This window comes from Phocoena sinus, chromosome 12, assembly GCF_008692025.1.
Source record: "Phocoena sinus isolate mPhoSin1 chromosome 12, mPhoSin1.pri, whole genome shotgun sequence".
NCBI lineage: Eukaryota > Metazoa > Chordata > Mammalia > Artiodactyla > Phocoenidae > Phocoena > Phocoena sinus.
Genome location: NC_045774.1, coordinates 11,744,523 through 11,756,089, shown reverse-complemented (window position 1 = coordinate 11,756,089; position 11,567 = coordinate 11,744,523). Strand labels below are relative to the sequence as shown.

The window sequence follows — 11,567 nt, the reverse complement described above, 5'->3', positions numbered from 1 at the left end:
TGGAGCAACTAAACCTGTGTGCCACAACTACTGAGCCTGCGCTCTAGAGCCTGCAAGCCACAACTACTGAGCCCATGCACCACAACTACTGAAGCCCTAGAGCCCGTGCTCTGCAACGAGAAGACACAGCAATGAGAAGCCCGCGCACCGCGATGAAGAGCAGACCCTGCTTGCCTCAACTAGAGAAAGCCCGCGCGCAGCAACGAAGACCCAACGCAGCCAAAGATTAAAAAAAAAAAAAAGTACATATATTCCTTTTGAGCCGTCAAAATACTTTCTAAACAAATGCCATCTATATTTTTAGCTATATGACTTGAGAATATACTGACTTCACTGACGTCTGAGGACTTCCATCATAGCCTATAATTTTGCAGAACCCTGTTGCATATCTCTTACCTCCAATAATTTTGTTCATTTCATTGTGCTTCATACATATAAAAAACGTGTCATCTGCAAAAATGCAATTTTGTTTCTTCCTTCCTTGGATTTATAATACTTATTGCTTATTTTATTCTTGAGTACATATGAAAGCATAACTAATGTTAAATTAGATTATAACAGTAAATACTCTTATTTCTATTCAACACTTATTTTATCTGATTTTTAAGGAGGACAACTCAGGTATTTTTTTCTAATTATAAAACTGGTTTTTAGTTTACATATTTATTTCTTTTACACTCATCTACTTTCAAAAAGCATTTGAGTCAACTTACAATAAAGCTGCTGGTCCAATAAACAGAAAAACCAAAAGATAAAGAAGAAAGGTTAAAATGACAAAGAAAAGGAAGAGAGAAAGAATGCTATTAAATAATCCTGGTTGAAGGTTGCTGAAGCAATTACATATGAAATGTAGTTTAAAACTTCCCACACAACCAAGTCGGAGAAGGCCACATAAGGAATCTGATAGTTTTGTCTCCTGGAGGAAACCAACAGAGGCCGTTGCTGCTGCCACACTGCCCTGCCCCCCCATTCCCCAGCTGTTCTGAGCGCTGGGTGCTAATGGCTCATAGATGTGGAGCCGCCTCTACTACAAGGTGAGGGCACCAACTGTTCCTAGGAGGTGGCCAGGAGCCAGACCGACTGACAATGGTACAACAGCCGCCCCTTGCCTCAAGGGAGGACAAACCCTGTGGGGCCGTTTGTGCCCCAGCGCTCCCCTTCAGACCTTACCCTGGGACCCCTGTGGGACCAGGCTGAAGCTGCGTCTCCAAGAGCAACAACACCCTTGCTTAGCTTTTGCCCTGCCTTGGCCTGCTTCCCTCACTCCTCCTCTTCAGAGTCTCCTCAGTACATCACTTTCCCAAAAATCCTTACCCCAATCTCTGCTTCTAGGAAGCCAGACCAAATACAAAAGAGTATTAGTTAAGCAGAAAAATATTAGTCTTCTGACCTTATGTCCAAAGGATTTTCAAATACAGGGTAACAGACAGAAGTAACAGCCTCAGTATCAGATTCAAAAAACACAAAAGCATGAAAAATGGCTCTTTCTTATGTGGACCCATCCATTTACTAAGCTTATTTGACCAGAGGTCGAGGCCTCAATAGCTGGGGGCTCGTAGCTGAAAGCTTCTAAAATGCTGTTCTCAAAGGTCATGCGTGGATGCCCCAAAGTGCTGACCTTTTCTTTACGTCACAGGTGTAGCATCATTAATTCATCTAAGATTGTATTGACACAACTTACGCTTTAAATCTGTACCATGTTTGGGAGTTACTTGCTCCATGTGCCATACTTCTAAATAGGCAAAACTATATATAAATTATATGTATGTCTTAAAAGTTATAATCCACATTATTATATCAGGATATAACAACTTAGTCCATAAATATTTGTTTATAATCATAACAGTAAGATCTACCTTTCACTGACTGCCTCCCTGTGTGAGATACTCCTGTTAGGCACTGTATATTGATTATTTCTATTCCTCACCAACAATCCTTCAAGGGTGGCATTATTGCCCCAATCTGATGTATTATTAACTTATCAGCTTATTAACATGACCAAGTTCTCCTAACTAGGAGCGCTGGAATTCCAGGAGGCCCAGCTGACTTCAAAGTACTTCTAGTTCTTCCACTGCTGTGTACCGCCTCTGTTGTATCAATCAGAAGAGCCGGTTGCAAGTCTCAGATTGTATCTAAGTGACTTTTCTACTAGGCTGGGGTACAGGACAGTGGTGTGGGAAGGATGTTAAATCACCAGACCCATGACCACAGTTTATAAAAGAAAAAAGATGTCATAGAATTTTGAGGGACTAGCTAATGGCTCAGGATTTCTCTCACTTGAGTATGGTTGTCCCTCAGTATCTGTGGGGGATTGGTTCCAGGAACCCTACACATACCAAAATCAGAGGACACTCAAGTCCCTTATATAATGTGGCATAGCATTTGCACAGAACCTACACACATCCTCCTGTATACTTTCAATCATCTCTAGATTACTTATAATACCTAATACAATGTAAATGGTATGTAAGTAAATAGTTGTCCTATATTTGGCAAATTCAAGTTTCGCTTTTTGGAATGTCCTGGAATTTGTTTTTCTTGACTATTTTTAATCTGGGTGTTGGCTGAATCCACCAATGTGGAACCCGTGGATACGGAGGGCCGACTGTAATGTGCAGACTAGTTGAAATAAAAATTACTGTGGAACCCCAGAAATATATAAATTCTCAGGGGTCTTCAGATGCCAGCTTGAGAAACTTCAGAAACAAGTCTTACGTTCTCATGGAAGCATTTTTCAACTGTGAATTTGCACTGCAAAAGAGACATTTTGTTTTCTAATTGGTAAAATAATTTTATGAACTCAACAGTGAAATTAAAATACAAAATTTAAAGAATTCTAACTTAAAAATCCATATACTACAAACTCTAGTAGTTTACGAAACATCAGAGTAGACCAGTTAGTCTAATTTTAAGAACCTAAGAGGCTGTGTTTTCTGTAAAGAAATTGGGGTTCAAACTTTGGGGACTGGGCTAGGGAAGTTAATGAGAGGGAAGAATCTGGCAAGAATTGAGCCCAACTACTTAGGAGCAGCATGTAGTTGTAATAGCTCCACAGCTGTGAGAGTTCTGCCATTAAAGCTTGATTAAGTTAGTTAATTTAAAGACCGATAATTAGAAGGGTTAACCGATTCTCACAGGAAAAATCCTAAGATGGTTATAAATAAGCCCTTCTTGTTATATCACACAGGAAGTTCTCCATATCTATTCTTAGAGTTTGGGTTGAGAACAAGCACTGAAGTTTAGTAAATTTTTTCTGAGCATATTTTACCTGTGTTATGCTTATGACTTTCTCTTCTTGCGTTTAAAAGGGTTTAGCCAGAGGGACACCCTTGTACTGTTATTTTTATCATCTCTGTACGAACTCTTCCCCATTCTTACTTAAGAAAATGAATTTTTAAAGATTTGCTCCATGTAACTATCAGTCAAATATTTTCTGGCTTTCCTCAGAGCATTCCCGATTTGCCCTAATATGGTAAAACTACTTCAGAGCAGCAGCATATTTTTTTACAACTAAAATTTAATCATTTGATTGATTGTTTTCCTTTATCATAATACATTCTCTCTCCTCTTTGCTTTCCTGGATTAAAAATAAATCCTCCGCATGTAGTATTTACAACATGATGAAAAGCACATACAGAAAACTGCTATGAGTATGTTTAATTTGCCAAAAAGCAAACATCCTCAATAAAAAGAGAATCAAAGACATAGCTGGCTTTTTAACGAATAATAGTTTCATAAGACCTTAATCCTGGAGGAAGAGTACTTTAACTATATGTGGATCTTATCCCTAAATCAAAGATAAAGTTGACAATAACTTCTAAACACCATCAATTACTCTCAACTAGGTAACTAAAACAAAGAGTTAGAAACTTTCCACTAAAAATATTCTAATATCTACCCTGAGAAACCCTTGGTACAACTTAGATGTCTAAAGATTCTGTATTACAGCAATCACCATAACTTTAAAAGCCTAAAAGTGAAGATAGTGGTTTCTGATATAACTGGCTCTTATACTGCTGAAAAAGTTATATACACATATATATGCACTGCGAGAAGAGAGAAGGCTATATGGTGACTTGGTTTTCTTCATTACAATGGCCACCTATTCTAGGATAAAAAAATCCCTGAGAGCACCACTGTGTTAAATCTGATCATGATCTATATCTCCAATCACTAAGTTCTGTCTAGGATCTAATAGGATCTATTATTTTGGAAGAAGTCATTTACAATATCTGAAAGCTTGAGATGCTGAAGGGAGGTAATACTGACCTTGACTTAGAAAAAGCTGACAATTAAGTCTGTTATAAAAGTGGAAGATGGACTGAATTCCTAAAGTCACCCGAAAGCGTGGCTAACTGTGGTCGACAACATGGCAGAGGACGTGGAAGGTGGCAGCAAAGGCCATGGCGATGCCTCAGATCACGGTTCAATTTGTACAAACAGGTCAAACGCTATTGGTCAGGGGCTCCATTCTAAATCTATAACTTACGTCTATACCTAAATCTAAAAACATGATTTTTTCATGATATCTACTTATATTAGTGAATGTCAAATAACGTAAGGGAAACTTCGCAAGACTTGAGAGTTTCAGCAAGAAGAAAGCTGTTCCTCACTAGCTGTGCACTCCCTGAAGGCAGATGTCTGACTGGGCTACCGCTCCTGTCACCACCCCCTCTCTGCCTAGCTAGGGCTTTTCATGCGGCTGGGGCTCAGGATATCTTCAATGAAGAAATAAATAAGTTTTTATAGCACACATCCTGTAGTAACTCATCCAGCAGTGCTTTTGCTAAACTAGACACTGGCTTACTGATTTGTACTTTTGTCAGAGAAGCCTTGGTTTCTGTAATTAGCACTTACTCTTCTGTGATTAGCATATAATAGTCAGAGTCTAGTTTAATACCCAACTAGTTTTCCACAGATGACTGATCACAAGTAATACTGTCAAAACAAGGTCTCTCAAAAAAATGGGGGAAAAATCATGATAAATATAATATGTTCGGATCTTTACAGTGACATCAGCATCCTGGCAGCACGACTTGTCTCTCTTTCTCTCCCCCTTTATATATAATTCATCATTCGTAAACGAACAGAAAAAAGTGCCTCTGCACGTTACACCGGACAAACCAGGAGATTTCCACCCACCTGTGCTTCAGGAAGTAGACAGACAGGACCGGGAATGGGGCTGTGGACCCCAGGAAGGCAGTGAGTCTGCCCCACACCCAGCACCTTGATGGGGGTGGGGTGGGGGGGAAGTGAGACTGGCGACTGAAAACCGCAGCAGACGCTCAGGGAGACAGAGAACTTGCAGAGGTCCAGACAAACAGAGGGAGAACCAGGCACGCCACCAGAGCGTGATAAAGACAAGCGTGGAGCTGAGAAGGAGGAACTCAGGAGTGAGCCCCCCTCCTTCCCTAGAGCGACACAGCAACGTGCTGGGCTTTCACCAGGACAGTGGTGACCTCGCTTCACAGAGGAGGTGGAAAGAGAAAGGGGCGAGTAACTGACCTCCCGGCTGCACAGATCGCAACTAGATGGACCTGCTTCTCTCCAGCAGCATCTGGATTTCTGAGGAGGGACCTCCATGACTGGGATGAGGGAGAGGAAAGGGAAAGAGGCAGACAGGAATAACAGAGTGCATGGAAGGTGCTGTTCTCTGCTGTCTGCCTTGGGATTTCAGCAAGGGGTCTGCCATGGACCTCTGGGCGGACCCCCACTCGAGGACCATCCCTACTGGGCTGTGAGCACTCAGAGCCTCAGGTGCTAAGCCCAAACCTTCCGCCGCTCTGCCACCGACTTTTTCTGCCGAACTTTTTTTTTTTTTTTTTTTTAACACCCCCTTCAGAGTGCAGCCCCAAAGCCAGATCAGGTCAAGAGAAACCAAAAACTTGAGCTATAGCGCCACCTTCTGGAAAACAAAAGAAGGGTTTCTATTTGCCAGTCTTATTTTAACAAAAGTAAAACTAAGTGTGCTACTTCAAATGAGATGGCAGAGGCACAATTCATCAAACACGATGAAAAACTGGTAATATGGTATTCACAAAAAGAAAATGATAATTCTCCAGTAACTAAACTCAAAGGCACAAAATATTGTAATCTAACTTACAAAGAATTCAGAATAGCTGCTACGATGAAATTCAGTGAGCTACAGATAAACTGAGAAAGGCGATTCGATGACCTCAGGAACAAAATGAGCAAAAAGAAGGAGTTATGTACCAGAGAGATTGAAATTTTAAAAAAGAACCAAATTCTGGAGCTGAAGAATTCAATGAATGATATGAAAAATACATTAGAGAGCTTAAGAAATAGGGCAGATCAGACCAAAGAAAGAATTAGCAACTTGGAAGACAGGAATTTAGAAATGACTCAGGGGTGAGAACTAAGGTTTTTAAAAAGTGAAGAAATCCTAGGAAAGCTATCAGATGTGATGAGAAAAACAAATATAAGAATAATCGGTCTTCCTAAAGGAGAAGAGAGCAGAGAATGTATTTAGAGAATTAATTGCTGAGAACCTCTCAAACCTGGGGAAAGAATTAAGCATACATGTCCAAGAAGCTAATAGAATACCCTATCACCTCAATGCAAAAAGACCTTACCCAAGATACATTATAATGAAACTGTCAAAAATCAATGATAGAGAAAGAATCTTAAATGCAGCGGGGGGGGGGGGGGGGGGAAGGAAGTAACCTACAAAGGAACGCCACTAGGCTATCAGCAGATTTCTCAGCAGAAACACTACAGGCCAGGAGAGAATGGAATGACATATTCAAAGTGTTGAAAGATAAAAACTGCCAGCCAAGAATACTTTATCCAGCAAAGTTATCCTTCAAGTATAATGAACAAATAAAGGCTTTCCCAGACAAACAAAAACTGAGGGAGTTCACCACTAGGTCTGCCTTGCAAGAAATGCTGCAAAGGAATTCTTCAAGCTAAAATAAAAAGACAATAACGACATTAAAGCAACAAAAGAAAGCGCACAATACTCTTGCAAAGGTGAAAAACAGTCAGAATTAGAAAACTTTATATTAGAATGGTGTGTTAACCACAATTACAGCATAAAGGCTTAAGGAAAAGAATATTAAGGATAACTATAGCTATTACAATTTCTCTGTGAATCCACAGCATAAAAAGTGAGATATCAAAGATATAAAAGAGGAAGAGTGAAAGGGTGGAAACTTTATAGACGAAGATAAGGTGCTATCAGCATAAAAAGAAGTGTTTTGTTTCTGAGATGCTTTACGTAAGCCACATGGCAACCACAAAGCCAAACTCGATAGTAGAGTCATGAAAGATAAAAAAGGGAAGACTGAGCAAATGACCATGGAAACCCACCACATTAGAAAGGCAGACAGAAACAGAGAGGCAAAAGAAACAATGGTGATACAAAACAACCAGAAGGCAAATGGTAAGATGGCAGCAGTAAACCCTTGTATGTCAATAATCACTCTAAATACAAATGGACTGCATTCACCAATCAAAAGGTACACAGTGACTGCATGGATTAAAAAACCAAAACCCAACTGTATGCTGCCTACAGGAAGCTCATTTCGGCTCTAAAGACACACATAGGCTCAAAGTGAAGGAATAGAAGTAGAAACCAAAAGAAACTGGGTAGAGCCACACTTGTATCAGACAAAATAGACTTCAAGCCAAAAAATGATAACAAGAGACAAACAACGTTGTTATGTAATGATAAAAGGGTCAGTACATCTTGAAGATATTGATATAATAATGGTAAATATATATACACTCAACATTGGAGCACTGAAATATATTAAGCAAATACAGTAAGTCCCCTACATACAAACCTTCAAGTTGCGAACTTTCAAAGATGTGAACGTGCCCCTGTGTGCCAGCTGTTGTGCTGTACTACTGTACTTTGCAAGGTACTGTAAGACTAAAAGTGTTTTTTAAAATGTTTGTGGGTTTTTTAATGTATTATTTGTGTGAAAAGTATTATAAACCTATTACAGTACAGTACCATAGAGCCGATTGTGTTAGGTGGGTACCTAGGCTTTGTTGGACTTAGGAAAAATTGGACTTAAGGACACACTCTCGGAATGGAACTCATTCGTATGTAGGGGACTTACTGTACTAACATATCCAAAGGGAGAGATAGACAACAATGCAATAATACGCCACTGTCAGCAATGGACAGCTCATCCAGACAGAAAATCAACAAGGAAATGCTGGAAACCATACTCTAGAACAAACGGACGTAAACATATAAAGAACATTCCACTCAACAGGAGCAAAATACACATCCTTCTCGAGGGCACGTGGAACGTTTTCAAGTATAGATCACATGACAGGGCATGAGACAAATCTCAGAAAATTAAAGAAGATGAAAATCACACCAACTATCTTTTCTGACCACAATGGTATAAAACTAGAAATCAGCGAGAGGAAAGCTGGAAGATCTAAAAATACGTGGAAACTAAACACACTTCTGAACAACCAATGGGTCAGAGAAGAAATCAAAAGAGTAATAAAAAATTATCTCAAATAACAAATGAAAATACAACATATTAAAATCTATGGAATGCAGCAAAAGCAGTTCTGAGAAGTTTACAGCAATAAATGCATATATTAAGAAATTAGAAAGATCTCAAATAACCTAACTTTATACCTCGAGGAATTAGAAAAAGAACAAAGCTAGCAAAAGAAAGGAAATAATAAAGATCAGACTGGAAATAAATGAAATGAAGCCCAGAAAAACAACAGAAAGAATCAACAAAACCAAAAGCTGGTTCTTTGAAAAGATTAAAAAAATGGACAAACCTTTAGCCAGACTAAGATAAAAAGAGAAGACTCAAATAAATAAAATTAGAAACGAAAAAGGAGACATTACAACTGAGACTACAGAAATACATAGAACCATACAAGACTATTATGAAAAACTATATGCCAACAAATTAGACAACCTAGAGGAAATGGATAAGTTCTTAGAAACACACAACCTATCAAGACTGAACCACGAAGAAACAAAATCTGAACAGACCAACAGTGAGCAAAGAGGTTGAATCAGTAATCAAAAACCTCCCAAAACAGAAAACCCCAGGACCAGATGTCTTCACTTGAAAATTCTACCATTCAAAGAAGAATTAACACCAATCCTCTCAAACTCTTCCAAAAACAGAGGAGGAGGGAATACTTCCAAATTCATTCTATGAGGCCAGCATTACTTTGAAACCAAAGCCAGATAAGGATACCACAAGGAAACCATAGACCAATACCCCTAATGAATACATATGCAAAAATTCTCAACAAAATATTAGTAAGCCAAATTCAAGAACACATAAAAAGGATCATGCACCATGACCAAGTGGGATTTATCCCTGAGATGTAAGGATGGTTCAACATACACAAATCAAAAAATGTAATACATCACACTAATAAAATGAAAGATAAAAATCACATGATCACCTTACTAGATGCAGAAAAAGCATTTGACAATTACAACAACCTTTCCTGATGAAAACTTTCAGTAGATTGGATACAGAGGGAACATAGTTCCACAGAATAAAGACCACAAACAACAAATGCACAGCTAACATTACACTCAGTGGAGAAAACCTGAAAGCTTTTCCTCTAAGATTAGGAACAAGACAAGGATGCCCACTATCACCACGCTTATTTATTTAAGAATATTGGAAGTCCTAGCTAGAGTGATTAGACAAGACAAAGAAAAGGCATCCGAATTGGGAAAGAAGGAGTAAAACTGTCACTATTTGCAGATGATATGATTTTGTACAGAGAAGATCCCAAAGACTCAACCAAAAAACTCTTGGAAGTAATCAACAATTTCAGTAAAGTTGCAAGATACAAAAATCAACATACAGAAATCAACTGCATTTTTATATACTAAGGATGAAACATCTGAAAAGAAATAAAACTATCCATTCACAATATCATCAAAAACAATAAAATACTTAGGAATAAATTTAATCAAGAAGTGAAAGACCTATACAGTGAAAACTACAAGACTTTGCTGAAAGATATCAAAGAAAACACAAATGGAGACATCTTATATTCATGGATTTGAAAAATGATTATTACAATGTCCATCCTACCCAAAGCCATCTATAGATTCAATGCAATCCCCATGAAAATACCAATGCCATTCTTTACAGAAATAGAAAAAAGAATTCTAAAATTTGTATGGAACCACAGATGTCCCTGAATAGCCAAAGCAATACTGAGGAAAAAAACAAAGCTGGAGGTATCACACTTTCTGAGATATCATACTTCCCGATTACAAACTATACTACAAAGCTACAGTAAAAACAAGACAGAACAAAACAAAAAACAGTAATGTTACTGGCACAAAAACAGACGCATAGACCAATGAACAGGATAGAGAGCCCAGAATTAAACCCTTGCTTATATGATCAACTAATATTTGACAAGGGAGCCAAGAGCACCCAATGGGGAAAGCATAATTTCTTCAATGAATGGTGTTGGGAAAACCGGATAAACACACGCAGTGAAACTGGACTCCTTTCTAGGATCAAACACTTAAACACAAGATCTGACACTACACAACTCCCAGAAAAAAAGAGTAGGAAGTAAACTCCTCCGCTTGGTCCTGGCAATGATTTTTTTTGGATATAACAACAAAAACACATAGAACAAAAGCAAAAATCAACAGAAGGGACCACAAACTTAAGAGCTTCTGCATAGCAAAAGTAACACTTCACAAAATGAAAAGACAAACTACAGAATGAGAAAAAAATTTTACAAATCATATACTGGATAAGGAGTTAATACCCAAAATATAAAAAGAACTCCTACTACTCAATGACAACAAAACCCCAAATAATCTGATTAAAAGATGGGCAGAAAAACTAAATAGACTTTTTTCCAAAGAAGATAACCCAATGGCCAACAGGTACATGAAAAAATGCTCGACATCACTAATCATCAGGGCAATACTAATGAAAATCACAATGAGATATCACCTCACACCTGTTAGAATGGCGATCAAGAAGGTAAGAGGTAAGTGCTGGTGAGGATGTGGAGAAAAGGGAACCCTTGTGCACTGCTGCTGGGAATGTAAGTTGGTGCAGCCACTACGGAAAATGGTATGGAGTATCCTGGCAAAATTAAAAACAGATCTACCATATGATCCAGCAATTCAACTTCTGGGTATTTATCTGAAGAAAATGAAACCACTAACTCAAAAAAATACATGCACCTCTGTATTCATTGCAGCATTATGTACAATAGCCAGACAGGGAAGCTAACCTAAATGTCCATCGATAGATGAACGGATAAAGAAGATGTGGTGTATATTTTATATATATATATTATGGAATATTATTCAGTCATAAGAAAGGAGGACACCCTGACAACACAACAATCTGTGACAACACAGCTGGACCTTGAGCACATTATGCTAAGTGAGATAAGTCAGACAGAAAGACAAGTACTGTATGTTATCACTTACATGTGGAATTTTAAAAAGCCAGACTTGTGAAATGGTGGTTACCAGGGGAAGGGGGGACAGGAAGCTGTTTAAAGGTACAAACTTACAATGAGTCGTAAATAAACCCTAGAGATATAATGCA

The 11,567-nt window shown here is 38.5% G+C and overlaps 1 protein-coding gene across 2 annotated transcripts in view; it reads right to left on the bottom strand.

Annotated features, from left to right (window-relative positions):
* The window catches only part of TFB1M (transcription factor B1, mitochondrial), a 63,171-nt gene that overhangs the window by 24,731 nt on the left and 26,873 nt on the right, over window positions 1-11,567 (bottom strand). The gene's annotated exons all lie outside the window — the stretch shown is intronic.